Source organism: Schistocerca nitens, chromosome 5 (genome assembly GCF_023898315.1).
Source record: "Schistocerca nitens isolate TAMUIC-IGC-003100 chromosome 5, iqSchNite1.1, whole genome shotgun sequence".
NCBI lineage: Eukaryota > Metazoa > Arthropoda > Insecta > Orthoptera > Acrididae > Schistocerca > Schistocerca nitens.
The window spans coordinates 526,898,991-526,914,426 of NC_064618.1; the positions used below are offsets into that span (position 1 = coordinate 526,898,991).

At 45.7% G+C, this 15,436-nt stretch overlaps 1 protein-coding gene across 1 annotated transcript in view; it reads right to left on the reverse strand.

Moving 5' to 3' along the window:
- LOC126259616 (kalirin) overlaps positions 1–15,436 on the reverse strand; it is a 1,784,965-nt gene that overhangs the window by 247,236 nt on the left and 1,522,293 nt on the right. The window lies entirely within an intron of this gene.

Sequence of the window (15,436 nt, forward strand, 5' to 3'; positions counted from 1 at the left end):
TTGTTACCTCTGGATCAGGGGTCCCGTATTCGATTCCGGGCCGGGTTGGGGATTTTCTCTGCCCGGGGACTGGGTGTTTGTGTCATCATCATCATCATCATCATCATTCATGACAGTGGCTTGATTGGACTGTTTAAATATTGGACTGGGTAAAAAAAATGGGACTTTGTACGGACGCTGATGAGCGCGCAGTTGAGCGCCCCACAAACCAAACATCATCATCACGTACAGAACTGCGAGTTCATTTTGACGCGAAGAAATCGTCAGATGTCATAGTAACTTGAGGCGTACGCCGACGGAGCGTTATTTTTCCGTTATTGTTGACGATATAAGGAGAGGTTCCGATAGTTTATGTTGTCAACTGCGTCTGTCTGTCCGCATATCATATACATACTGCAACGGGGGTGAAAGACTCACTGTAATGTTGTCATACGACAGGCGATCGATTACTAGAAACAGTCGCAATCTTAAAATGCGCGAGAGTTTGCGTCCTGATCGCTCTCAGACGTAACGATGGAAGGAGACTGACCATAGTCAGCAACAAGGTTCGATACCGGCCAGGAAAGTCATCGATGCAGCGTAACTGCAGCAAGCGCAGACACCATCTGCTTCAAACCCCCTTAGACAGCTGAATTCGCTCAGCTAGCGTGGTAGACAGTAATACGTTGCGACTTGATTAACACAGACAGTACGCGGCTCCGCAACAGTGCACAAAAATCACGGCGATTCGCAATTTCTGATTGCCCATAGTGCAAACCAAAACAGTTGTGGTCCCTTCCTCTTCAACAGTTGTACTCGATGGCATGTGGACGTAAACAGGTGTTTTGTCAGTGTTTCCGATTTGCCCTAAGAGGTAACCACGTTCCTTTCTCAGCCTTATAGACTGTCGCTGATACTCGACCAACTTCTCCAGATACGATGCTGGAAGACGTCGCAGCAGAAGTCCACAGCGTCGCAGAATCCTTGTACACAACCTAGCCAGCGCTGTCTTTACATTGGACATCGCGTTCCTGCGCCACTTTATTTCGTATGACATCGCGGGAAACTGCCATTCCTTCTTTACTTTTCTCGCGCACAAATGCCACTATCTCCATTTCAGCATTTTCGTAACGTCCACGCTGAGGGGCCACTGAAAACTTTCCTAGTCGCCTTCGCATTTTTTCAGACGTCCTTTGTCCTTTCGCCACCTCCAAAAATAGGCTTCTGTGTCTCCAAAAATCCAAAAGTGGCACAATTTTTTGTTGCTTTTGCATGCCGAACAACCATGGTTTTGATATTTACGTCATACTAACGGTTGCATTCTGTTGAAAAATTCGATGTTGACCCCCCGCCCCCTTTCCCCACACCATGATACATTACATACAGTGTTGCCGGGCGCAACAGTATCGAAATCAGGAGAAAGATACTCGAAAAAGCAGGAGATAGAAGCAGATACTAGACAGCCTAATCTCCATGCTAATATTCCAGTATTATAGGTTAATAAGTGACATGTACTCGTATATGGAGAACTCGCTTTAAATTAGGAAATTACAACTACAGTAGTTTAACAAATAATTCATCTAAAATTACCGCCTTTTTTTACTGCGTTTAACAAACTCTTAAATATAGCCTGGCTTTCGCACTCCCTTTAGTGGTTTTGAGTGGCCTTTAATTTTTTCCGAGCTCCGGAAGCACATTTCCGCGTGTAACTTTCCCGAAAGCAAGCTATTCCAAATATTCGCACACTAACCGTAGGGCTTGAAATAAACACCACGCACAGGTAACAAGAACCGAGGCACCTTAACTTCAACAGTGAAATCCAGTAAACCAGTAACTGTTGCCGGCCGCCGTGTCCGAGCAGTTCTAGGCGCTTCCGTCCGGAATCGCGCGACTGCTACGGTCGCCGGTTCGAGTCCTGCCTCGGGCATGGATGTGTGTGATGTCCTTACGTTAGTTAGGTTTAAGTGGTTCTAAGTTCTAGGGGACTGATGACCTCAGATGTTAAGTTCCATAGTGCTCAGAGACATTTTTTTTAGTAACTGCTGGCAGTACGCACAGTGATACCTTTTCGAAAAAATGATTCAAATGGCTTCGTCGTATGTCCCACGTTGATTTCTGCAGCTATTTCACGCAATGCTGCTTGTCTGTTAGCTCTGAAACTCTACGCGAACGACGCTGTTCTCGGTCGTTAAGTGAAGGCCGTCGGTGACTGCGGCGTACGTGGTGAGAGGTAATGCCTGAAATTTTATATTTTCGGTACACTCTTGACACGGTGGAACTCGGATTTCCGAAATGGGATGCCTCATGCCTCTAGCTCCAAGTAACATTTAGCGGCCATAATCACGTCAGAAACCTTTTAACATGACTTTTCTGAGCACAAATGACAGCTCCGTCAACGCACAACCCTTTTGTACCTTGTGTGCGCAATACTACCGCCATCGGTATATGTGCATAGCTTTCCCATGACTTCTGTGACCTCACATCAGTGTAAACCTGAAAGAAGTTGGAGCTTTATGTACATAAAAAAATGTAAACAGTTTCTTATTTTGATGCCCACTTTTCAGAAAAATAACTATTATCGCAGAACAAGTCAGTATTTTTAGAAATCCTTCTATTGAAGTGGCTAGAAACGGTAATCTACAAGTATTTTTTTTTAGTTTTTACTCCCAATACTTTTTGATAAAAGGTACCTTCTTCTTCTTCTTTATCGTCGCCTTGTCCTACGTCACGTAGGGTCGGCGTTGCTCTTCTGGATCCTTCTCCTCCATAGTACTCTATCCATTGCCTCTTCCTTCTTCCATCCTTTCTCCCTTAGGTCCCGGGATATCTTATCCTTCCACCTCATCTTCGGTGTTCCTCTTCTTCTCGCTCCTTCAATCTTTATATCTTCAGCTCTGTTACCGACGTACTCTTCCCCTTTTCTCTGTAAGTGTCCGTACCACCTTCCTTTGCTCTCTTGTATCTTTTTCCCCATGTGTTCCACTTTCACAGCTCCTCTAACAAATTCATTTCCAATCCTGTCCTTCCTTGTTACCCCACACATCGTCCTCAGCATCCTCATTTCCGCCACTTCCATCTTCCTTTCCTGGGCTACTGTGATTGGCCATGTCTTTGCCCCATATATCATAGCAGGCATTACCACCGACTTGTACACTTTCCCTTCCAACCCAATGCTCACCTTCTTGTCACACAACACTCCACTCATTTTCCTCCAGTTGTTCCAACCGCAATTTATTCGGTGTTGTATCTCGCTTTTCAGTCCTCCGTCCCTCTGTATGTACGAGCCCAGGTACTTAAATTTGCAGACCAATTTAAACTCATCATCCTGGATCTTGCAAAACCTCATCTGCACATCCTTCAGTGCTAAATGTTCTTACTTTGCCCCGATAATTTTCATCCCTCTTTCTTCTAGTGCCTTCCTCCAATCCTCCAGCTTTTCTTCAAGTCTGTTGATGCTCTGCTCATAAATAATCACATCATCCGCAAACATCATATTCCACGGCGCTTCCTTCTTCACATCTTTCACCAGCACATCCATAATCAGGTCAAAGAGGTAGGGACTAAGCGCAGACCCTTGATGTAGTCCTACTTTTACTGGAAACTCCTTTGTCATGCCCACACTACTTCTCACTTGTGTCATTGCTCCTCTGTACATTTCCTTCACTAACCTCACATACTTCTCTGGCACGCATTGCTCTCTCACGCTTCTCCACATTTCGTCCCTTGGGACTCTATCATATGCTTTCTCCAAATCAATGAAAGCCAAATCTAGATCGGCTTGTAGCTCCCCGTGTCTCTCCACTGTCTGCCCTAAAGCATGTATTGCATCAGCCGTTCCCCTTCCAGGCATGAACCCAAACTGTTCTTCACACACCACAGTTTCCTTGCGTAATCTTGCTTCTATAACTCTTTCCCAAATTTTCATTGTGTGTGCCATCAGTGCCTTCGATATGAATAAATTTTACATTATTTAAAATAGGGATTGCCAACCTGCCCGGACCCACTTTACATCTACATCTACATCCATACTCCGCAAGCCACCTGGCGGTGTGTGGCGGAGGGTACCTTGAGTACCTCTATCGGTTCTCCCTTCTATTCCAGTCTCGTATTGTTCGTGGAAAGAAGGATTGTCGGTATGCTTTTGTGTCGGCTCTAATCTCTCTGATTTTATCCTCATGGTCTCTTCGCGAGATATACGTAGGAGGGAGCAATATTCTGTTTGACTCTTTGGTGAACGTATGTTCTCGAAACTTCAACAAAAGCCCGTACCGAGCTACTGAGCGTCTCTCCTGCAGAGTTTTCCACTGGAATGTATCTACCATTTCCGTAACGTTTTCGCGATTACTAAATGATCCTGTAACGAAGCGCGCTGCTCTCCGTTGGATCTTCTCTATCTCTTCTATCAACCCTATCTGGTACGGATCCCACACTGCTGAGCAGTAGTCAAGCAGTGGGCGAACAAGCGTACTGTAACCTACTTGCTTTTTTTCGGATTGCATTTCCTTAGGATTCTTCCAATGAATCTCAGTCTGGCATCTGCTTTACCGACGATCAACTTTATATAATCATTCCATTTTAACTCAATCCTAATGCGTACTCCCAGATAATTTATGGAATTAACTGCTTCCAGTTGCCGACCTGCTATTTTGTAGCTAAATGATAAGGGATCTATCTTTCTATGTATTCGCAGCACATTACACTTGTCTACATTGAGATTCAATTGCCATTCCCTGCACCATCCGTCAATTCGCTGCAGATCCTCCTGCATTTCAGTACAATTTTCCATTGTTACAACCTCTCGATACACCACAGCATCATCTGCAAAAAGCCTCAGTGAACTTCCGATGTCATCCTCAAGGTCATTTTGTATATTGTGAATAGCAACGGTCCTACGACACTCCCCTGCGGCACACCTGAAATCACTTTTACTTCGGAAGACTTCTCTCCATTGAGAATGACATGCTGCGTTCTGTTATCTAGGAACTCCTCAATCCAATCACACAATTGGTCTATCGTCCATATGCTCTTACTTTGTTCACTAAACGACTGTGGGTTCAAATGGTTCAAATGGCTCTGAGCACTATGGGACTTAACATCTATGGTCATCAGTCCCCTAGAACTTAGAACTATTTAAACCTAACTAACCTAAGGACAGCACAAAACACTCAGTCATCACGAGGAAGAGAAAAACCCTGACCCCGCCGGGAATCGAACCCGGGGACCCGGGCGTGGTAAGCGAGAACGCTACCGCACGACCACGAGCTGCGGACTGTGGGGAACTGTATCGAAGTGTATGGAAGTTCGAGGTTCTGTTCGGTAAAGAGAAGAAGAATCTTCATATCCTATACCACGAATGCAAGTAAGCCTGTACGCACGAAATTTCGGGGGAAAAAACCGCGTCTTGGATTCGGAGATATACGGATGGGATGTGCAAAAGGAGCCCGTGAAACTAAAAGCTTACTGTGTAGGAGGGTAGCCGCGCGAGTCCCGCAACTGCGGGCCCGCGGCCCGGGCTGGCGCGGCGCCGAGTGCGGCGTCGGCGTCGGCGTCGGCGCGGCGTCCAGAGGAGCGTCCCGGGCTGTGCGGCGCTACCGCTACCGCAGCCGCAGCTGCCGCTATTGATCTGCCGAGCGTCGCGGACCACCAGGGCACAGCACAGCCGCCGGGATTCGGCCAGTCGCATTGCCGCGCCGCGCCAGCGGCCCACGTGGCTGCTAATCACACGCCCACCAACACACTCACGCACCCCCCCCCCCCCGCCCCCCCCGTCTCTCTCTCTCTCTCTCTCTCTCTCTCTCTCTCTCTCTCTCTCTCTCTCCGTGAAACAATCACTGGTGACAGAAGGTGCAGCTGACGGAGATGGCCTTTCAAACAGTTCTAATGGGTTTCTCTTAACCGCACACAAACCAAGTACAGTATACCGAGGCGGTCAAGTGCTTTATGAAGCCTCAGGGAGGTCGCAGTTCGTAGCAATAGACGGCAAATCATCGAGTAAAACTGAAGTGATATCAGGTGTTCCCCAGGGAAGTGTCCTGGGACCTCTGCTGTTCCTGATCTATGTGAATGACCTGGGTGACAATCTGAGCTGTTCCCTTAGGTTGTTCGCAGATAATGCTGTAATTTACCGTCTAGTAAGATCATCCGAAGACCAGTATCAGTTACAAAGCGATTTAGAAAAGATTGCTGTATGGTGTGGCAGGTGGCAGTTGACGCCAAATAACGAAAAGTGTGAGGTGATCCACACGAGTTCCAAAAGAAATCCGTTGGAATTCGATTACTCGATAAATAGTACAATTCTCAAGGCTGTCAATTCAACTAAGTACCTGGGTGTTAATATTACGAACAACTTCAGTTGGAAAGACCACATAGATAATATTGTGGGGAAGGCGAGCGAAAGGTTGCGTTTCATTGGCAGGACACTTAGAAGATGCAACAAGTCCACTAAAGAGAGAGCTTACACTACACTCGTTCGTCCTCTGTTAGAATATTGCTGCGCGGTGTGGGATCCTTACCAGGTGGGATTGACGGAGGGTATCCAAAGGGTGCAAAAAAGGGCAGCTCGTTTTGTATTATCACGTAATAGGGGAGAGAGTGTGGCAGATATGATACGCGAGTTGGGATGGAAGTCATTAAAGCAAAGACGTTTTTCGTCGCGGTGAGATCTATTTACGAAATTTCAGTCACCAACTTTCTCTTCCGAATGCGAAAATATTTTGTTGAGCCCAACCTACATAGGCAGGAATGATCATCAAAATAAAATAAGACAAATTAGAGCTCGAACAGAAAGGTTTAGCTGTTCGTTTTTCCCGCGCGTTGTTCGGGAGTGGAATGGTAGAGAGATAGTATGATTGTGGTTCGATAAACCCTCTGCCAAGCACTTAAATGTGAATTGCAGAGTAATCATGTAGATGTAGATGTAGATAACAGAAAAAAACTAGTATGGTAAATAAACGAGCGCGATCCACCAGCAAAATTATAAATATAATGAGAGGCACTAACATGGAGTACTACACACACACAGCTCGAAATTTCGCTGAACGTAATGCGTTCCATTTCATCCATGTTAGACCTAAATCCTCGTTTCAAAACATTGCAGTTAGAATTAAGGTCATCTGTTCCTCATTTATCGAGACAATATCTATCACTTGTGGCCAAACAAACTTCATTCCTTGCTCCTGGAGATATTTGGCATTAAACTTGTACCTGAATCGCTGCCTGAACTACAACCATTTGCAATTTGAGCAGTATATGAGAGACATTTGTTTTTCTTAGTTGTAGGCATATTAACAGTTACAGATGAGCCTTCTTGTATATACCGATGGTTAATATATGTGTTCCTTAGTTCCATTCAGCCACTGGCATCAACATTGTTTAATAAATTGTGTTTCTGTAATCCTGGTGTAAGAACGACCAGTGATCAAAGTAGCCCCGAAACACAGAAATCGTGCACGTGGCTTCAGAAGTCGTAATATACATGACCGGCCGCTGTGGCCGAGCGGTTTTAGGCACTTCAGTCCGAAACCGCGCTGCTGCTGCTACGGTCGCAGGTTCGAATCCTGCCTCGGGCATGGATGTGTGTGATGCCCTTAGGTTAGTTAGGTTAAAGTAGTCCTAAGTCTAGGGGACTGATGACCTCAGATGTTAAGTCTCATAGTGCTCAGAGCCATCTGAACCATTCTTTTTGTCCTTTCTTCCCTCCCCCCCCCTCTCTCTCTCTCTCTAAGCTGATCTAGCTGACTCAGCCTCTTCGGAATACTTGGGAGGGAATTCTCAGCTTTCGTATTTGCTTTACAACAGCGCAAACGTCCCGAATTCATTGGTCGGAACCGGTAGACACAATCTATTTCAATTCTGATGCTGTGACAACACTGACAGTTCCACTCTGACGCTGAAGTCTTGTCGCAGGTAAAACTATGTACGTCTTGTATGTATGCCTGTTAGTATGCGTGAAAGATTCTTACCGATAACTTTACCGACGTGCTCTGTAATACTGGAGTGCGCCGAGAGGACTTTCTCGATCATAATGGTGTGTAGCGCCACAGCCTATACTGCGAGAGCCAGCCTGTTGAACCGTCTCAGATGTATCACTTCATGATGTTCGAAGTGAACATAGTCACCTCTGGTGATGGCCTTGTAACTCTTTACCAAAATGTCTGCATGTCACTGTTATCCTCCGCTCTTTCGAACGCCTTACTCGACTGTCATGTGTGGTTCTTCGCTTTCCTTGCTTTGTACGCAAGGACTCTATAGTGAATACTGCCGGTCATAAACTGTTGTGTGCAACGTCCAGGAAGACATAGTAGTGTAACATGTTCGAAAGAATATTGCGGGTACTTGTAACGCAAAATTTGTCCTTCCAAGCTGCCACAGCCTTCTTGAAACCTGCCTAGCAACATAAACACACTCAGTACGACAAAGAATGAAATAAAAAATAAAACAAAATAGAAATGGCAACACCAGGCGCAGCGGATGTCGCAGCCGACGTAGCCCGCGCGTCGTGCACGGCCCCGAGTTGGACACAAAAGCCGTAACTCGTTCACCCGGCAATTACTACGCACTCAGGGCAGCCGCCTGCAATCCGCTCAGCAGGACACCGGTAATTGAAGTCCATCCTACCCCACCCCACCCCCTCCCTCACTATCTCCCGCTCTCCACCACATTTTACTGTGCGCGTTGCTATTGGTTTCCTGGAAAAGGCGCGAGATGCTTTCTGCGGAATACAGACGACTTGGGACCAGGTTCGACGTTCTTGCTTCGACTTTATGAAATGTGAATTGGTACGAATGTTTAACATGAAACCGTTATCTTTAATTTGCTGAAGTCCACAAACCCTAGAAAATTTCTTAAAAGAAGTCATGTTCCCGCGTAGGCTTTTTTTGTCTTTTTTTAAATTTGAAGTGAGCACTTTATTTCATTGTTAGCGATTATCTAATTTTTCTCCCTTGGCTTTTATCAAATTTCCTGGTGGTAAGGATAAAGCTGCCCATAAATTTTGCTGTTGTTCTTACCTCAAATAGCTTCAACATGCCCAAGGTGGACAAATTAGGTGATCGCTAATAATGAAATAAAGCGTTTATTTCAAATAAAGAAACGTGCTATGCATCCATCCACCGCACAAGAATTATGTACTAATTACTCTCTTTCTCTTAACAGCAGTAGTTCGTTTAACAGGTGGAGTAATGGGATTCCGCAGCTTTTCATCTTTAGGGCAATTTTTCAACTATCTTTCACTATAATTAGTCACAACATTATTGCAGAAAATGTCTTGTACGAGGTCTGAGGCAACAGAAGCCGGGTATGCTTACCAAACACATTTAGTTAGCCCTGGCCGCTTTCGAATGTTCGCACATTTGACTTCACATACGTATGCATTCGTTCCTTCACCTGCTCCAAATATTTTTGCATGTTGTTTTCCGCCATTCTGCGCAGAATCTGGGCCTCTTTTACCACCCTGCGGTCCTCTATCAAGCCTAGCGGCGAATAGAAGCTGTTTAAATGACACCGTTTTCGGACTTTTAATTCTCACACTGAATATATATGTATTTTCAATAGTGGTAGTGATAAAATAAAGCTGTAAGAAGCTATGTTAGCTTAGTGATCTCATGCTGCAAACACTTGTATTTAAAAATTTCATGTCAGGCCATGCGCTTTAGTGGTTAAGCGGGCGTCTGAAAACCGTAAAAAAATGGCTCAAATGGCTCTAAGCACTATTGGAGTTAACATCTGAGGTCGTTAGTCCCCTAAACTTCGAACTACTGAAACCTAACTAACCTAAGGACATGACACATCCAGGCCCGAGGCAGGATTCGAACCTGCGACCGTAGCAGCAGTGCGGTTCCGGACTGAAGCGCCTAGAACCGCTCGGCCACAGGGGCAGGCTGAAAACCGTAAAGTCGCGGGGTCGAATCCCAGTTGGGGTGATGTATTCATCACAATGACGTACATATGGAGAAAAGGGGGCAGCAGTCAAGAAAATATTGAGACAGAGCTTGAACGAAAAGAAAAAGCCACAAAACATCCTGCGAACTGCTCGCAGCCGATTTATAGAGAAAGCGTCGGATGACGATACATTGCAACGAATTTGATGGCTCTTGTCACAGCATAAGAAGACAACTCATTGTCGATGCACAGTAACGCACAAACATGCTACGAGAAATAAGTTCTTAGTGATGGGAACAACCTTGTTTCTTTTCTACGGATATGGTCTTCCGAATAGCTCACTACTTAATAACGGCGTTGGTCTCATCGAAAGCAGAAAAGAATCAACAATTATTTTACGGATTATCGCATTAACAGCTTACAAAGAGCAGGAGCAGGAAATAAGATAGTGTCAAAATATAGAAATATGCTTACAGGATTAAGAAGAGTAATTAAAAATGAAATGCAGCTTTCTGCAATAGAACTTAAAATGGAAAGTGCTTTACATATCAATCCAAAAGTAAAATCCTTTTCAGAAGCTTTTTTCTTTGGCAGCGAAATAAGAGACGAAGTAATAATACAAATTTCACAAAAACTCAAACAAATTTGGGAAGCAATAGCAGTGCGCAGTATATCAGAAGCGTCATTTGCCCCGGAACAGTCGAACAAGACGAAAGCCGAATATGGTATCAGAGGAAACATATTCCTAGAGGAACTATTGTGTGGTAAAACAAACAAAAATTCTTCAGGAAGCAGTAGTCTTTGGTGATAACGTGGACTCGGACGCAGCAGTAGGCAATAACAAGCTGGGGCAGAAGAGCGAGGACAACAGGTACTCGTGAACTTCAGAATGCCCGTCGCAGAGCAGACACACAGCTATCTTCGGGCGACTCGTGACAACAGCCAATCAAACGCCGTGGTCGTGCAACTGCGTGCCAAAGCAGCGGAGCGAAACTGGTCAACTTTAGAAAACGCAGGCTTGACCCGACACGCGAACCGCACAGTCACGCTCAGAAATGTCAAACGGAAGTAATCAAAGGACAAAGGGGGTATAAATGTGAAGTGACCCAGCAACCTCGTGCTCACACGTGTACTGTCGCCAGACTTGCACACCATTCCTGCCGTCTCCAGGTGCATGTAAGTGAAGTACCCGATGGATCTGCCGTTCATATACTACACTTCAATGGGGACGACGGAATTACATTAAGCGAAAGCTGGACAGTCCACATGTTAGAGTGTGTTCACTTTTACGCGGAAGATCACCTCATATGTACGACACAACAACAAGCACTAAACCGTCATACATGGCGTACTTATTTTACCTCCATCTGAAAACCAAAATGTCAAGTAGTGCCTAAAGGAAACTGCAGAATCTCGCGCAATAAACTTTAAACTAAGGAATTTCCAAACTCTCAGAACTACTACCCCTACACTCAAGAGACATCATCTGTGTTCATCGGCTACACTTTGGCGTTCATCAGCGAAACCATGATTTTCAAAGTTACCTTGGCTGAAGGCCACGTGCAGCCGGTAATGTAACAAAAAGAGGGGCTAGGAGCAGTTTGTAAAGCAGAAAAAGACACCAAATCGGGGACTTCATTACCACGTAAGAACGGAAAGGTAACAGGTGGCAGTCATTCAACCAAACACAGGCAACGGGCAAGGTAAAAGTGATTCGTGATTTTCGATGTCATTCTTAGAATTACTCGATTTTGCTGTTTTGTACCGCTGACCTTACAACTCCTTGAATATATAATGTTACAGACAAAAAATATCTTATTTTGGAAATTCACACAACTGTTTGAATCTGACAAAAGCATATTCTACAAATTATTAAACACGTTGTTTAATTACATTCAAATGGAACTTATTCAGAAAATTTATATACTTTCACATACTCCTTGCATTATGGGGCTTCGTGTCTGCTTATGGTTTACCGTAACGCAATTATACTTGTAGCTTCTCGTATTTCAATGCTGCAGTGTAGTGATTTTGCATGTGTGTCCCTGTTCATGCGCAAACAATCACACCAAGCATCTGCTGTCACCATAATTAACGGATCACATAAAGTCTTTCCTTTAATCTCAATGAAATAATAATAAACAATTCAACTCAAGTCAAAGTAGTCCGATACTCAGGGAATAAGTGTAGGAAAGCAGATGTAGAAATAGTGCATCGCTGTTCCAGGCAAGGTCCTAGTGGAGGCGGTTTGTCATTGCCTTCCTCCGGCCTGTTATGAAGTGTCAAGTGCGTTTGTGAGTGTGCCTACTCCATTTGAGTAACACCTAGGGGGTCGCCGAGCATAGCGACCTCATCCGAATGACGGATCAGCATCAACAGTACCACGACATCTCAAATGCCCTTACTTCCTGAGACACTGCGTAGAAGTTTGAAATTTAATCAAGGACATTGGTGCAAAGACTGGTGATCAGGAAGCACCTACTGGCAGTGAAAATTTTCCACCACCAGGATTCGAACTGGCGTACCTCCGACTTGAGTGCCACCACACCCGGGTGAGTCAGCGACCTCGGCTACGGTATGGGATAATAAAATAATATTGCTCATAATAATTCGTCCTAATCAAAAGCCTGTCTTGTAATATTCCAGCTTGAGACTGAAGGGATGTGTCGATAGCGTAATAATATGTGTGTGTTTGGATCTTTTAAAAAATGTGTTTAATTTCCCATCCCATGTAACGTTGAGAACGACATGTATGTCAAGAATATATTGCCCCTTACATAGTAACAATCTACGCAAACACAAATGTTTACGATGTTGACGACCATAATCCACCACGTAAGACTTTAATAATATGATGAATAGCAACAACGCTACATGCCGAACAATATATGAAGGGCAGAAGCAGAAGAACGAATTGTTCTTATTGTCAGTACAGTCATTAAGAACAATAGGCAAGAAGATAAAAGCGAGTGGTAGCTCACTATTTTGCGCGACCGTGCAGAACTGTGTGGCGCAATGGCGCATGAGGCGAGATTAGACGTGCGAATAAAACTTTAGAAAAATTTCGTGAAATCATAAACCGGCAAGGTATGTACTGCAGCTCATAAACGCTTAGGCCCTTGGGCGACTACCTGAGACATGAACAAAACGGTGTGATCTCGAGAGGCAAGATGATTGTTTACCCCCGCAGAATTAATATGCACTAAATTTTAAATCCCCTCTGTACCGCGTCTCAGACGATCGTAACAGTTGTATCATTTTGCTGCTCACTTCCACTATTAACTGCAGACAGTTTTTTGCGATAATTCATGTGCACCGTCAAGCGGAAATGTTGCAGCTGCGTCAGGTTGATTCAGATGACTTCTTTAGCGGTCCGTACTGGACAGACAAGGTTGTAACACCTACGTTTCTTCTGAAAACGAATTACCGCATAGTATGTAACATTATCAATGGCATGTGCCATTTTCTTTTGGTTCCTCTAGTGGCCTGTTAGCGTGTACCGCATTTCAGTGTGTACCGGGACTGCCGACATGTACCTGCAAACAAACGAAAAATTATATAAAATCTTCTCGTGTTCAGATCGCATCAAATCAGAGTTAAATCGTGGTCAGGAGGTGACTGCCTGCCCACCTTCTCCTTTTCCTTGAACACTTCCGCACACTGTATATTGTCCGCCGCTTTGATCCCCTCACCCCCTGGTGTCTCCCTTCCTCTCCACCCCCAGCCCGTTGCCGCGCCTTTACCGTTGTATCCCACTCTCTCTCCATCTCCACACCGCCTCCTTTCCCAACGCAACTTTCACCATCTACCCCTCCCGGATGATGAGCTTCGCCCTGACATCTACCCTTCCTACCAACTCTAACCCCATCTTCCTCCTGTCTCATCCTCAGGGCTCCCTCTCCTCCCCCTCCCTTCTCCGGAGCGGCTTTCCCCTCCTACTCCCCCTCCCTCTCTTGTGCTCCCCTTCAGTGTCTCTGCACTCCCTCCTGCCTTTTCTTCCCTCTTCCTCTCCTGGTCCACCTGTCTCCTGCCTCTTGGTGCACCCGCTGGCGCCCCTACTCTTTTCATCCCGCTCCCTCCCCTGCTGCACCTTGCTCTCCCCTCCTTTTCCATCCTCTCAGGCCTCTCCCTCGGCAGGTGCCACCAGGCAGTTTTATTCTTAATCGTGTGTGCTCCAAGTGGGTTTAAAGTGTCTTGTTCTGGAGTGTTTTTAATACTGTGGGCAACTTTTAACCTGTGCGTGTGACTTCAGTGTCTTTTTTGTGTTCTACGAATCGTCAACTGTGTTTTTTTAACTTTATGTCGACTTCTTAATTGTCCCTCCATGAACATCTCCATGTCAGTGTATTTTTACCTCTATTATCTCCCCTTACTGTGTTCTATGTTCCCCTTTTTTGTCGCCTTATATGTAGCATTTTATTCTTGTATTATTTGTTATATCACTCGGCTGAAGAGTGGCGGATTGTGCCCCTGACAGCTCTCCCCTGCCCCATATGAGCAGGAGAATGAACACACACACAAAAAAAGACTGCCTGCAGGGGTTGGGGGGAACTAAGTCTGCTTCTTTTGTAGTGGCGATCAGGCTTGTGATTGATCCGGTGACATTGCTTGGAATTCTAAGTTCTACTGGCGGCGACATGAAGCCTGGAAGCTACGATAAAGGAAGCTCCAATTTTAACTTCGATTTAACGCTGTCTGAGCACAGAGTTGATTTCATTACAAGGACGCCTCTAAACGATAGAACAAAAACATTTTTAGGCAACTTTATTTTTTTTCTGGGATGATAATTAAAACTTTATGACTACCTCCCGCACAGCCCAATTCTCAACGCTTATTAGGTTTTTTCATCGACGATCAGACAGTATGCTGCAGCTGGGAAGCAGTGATGTAACGAGTGGGAACTGCGGCGCCGGCCTAGACCTCGACTGTTCCTTTTTTGCTGTTTTTTTTTTCTTTCAGCGAAGACGTGTTCCAGACGCCGGCGCCCGGAACTGGCAGTCACGAGATGGCGAGAGCTGGAATCTCGCAGCCGGGCTGACGGGCAATCGTCCTATTTCCGGGAGAGCTATTCGTGGCAGTGGCGGCGGCGGCGGCCACCGCATGAAGCCGGCTGGCAGGTAGCTAGGTAAACACCTGCGACCGGCGAGTTCATCACGCGCGCCCGCCGGGCCGCGATATTAAAATGAGACAGCGGCCGCCCGCCCCCGCCCTCCGCCCGCGCACTGCAATATCGCGCGCCACGTGGCCTCGCGGACCCCACATCAAACACACACGGCAGCCGCGGGCGTCCCTCGCTGTCGCAGCGGACGTCCGCACACCGCTCCCGCAAATTCACGCGCGTCACAATGGATCTGTGCATACTCCAGAAACTTTGTCCCATCTAGCACGGCTGGTTGTTACAAGTACATTTTGACAGAATCTTAGTGATATCTGACTGCGACGCGGTCGATCTAGCTTCAATGCACGACAAAGGAAATAATTGGCCCTTGGTGAGATGAGTGGAACTGGGAGTCCTCAGCATCGCCAGGGCAAATTAAGAGCTGAATGAAGCATTAGTAGTCGCACAGATTTGTCGTCG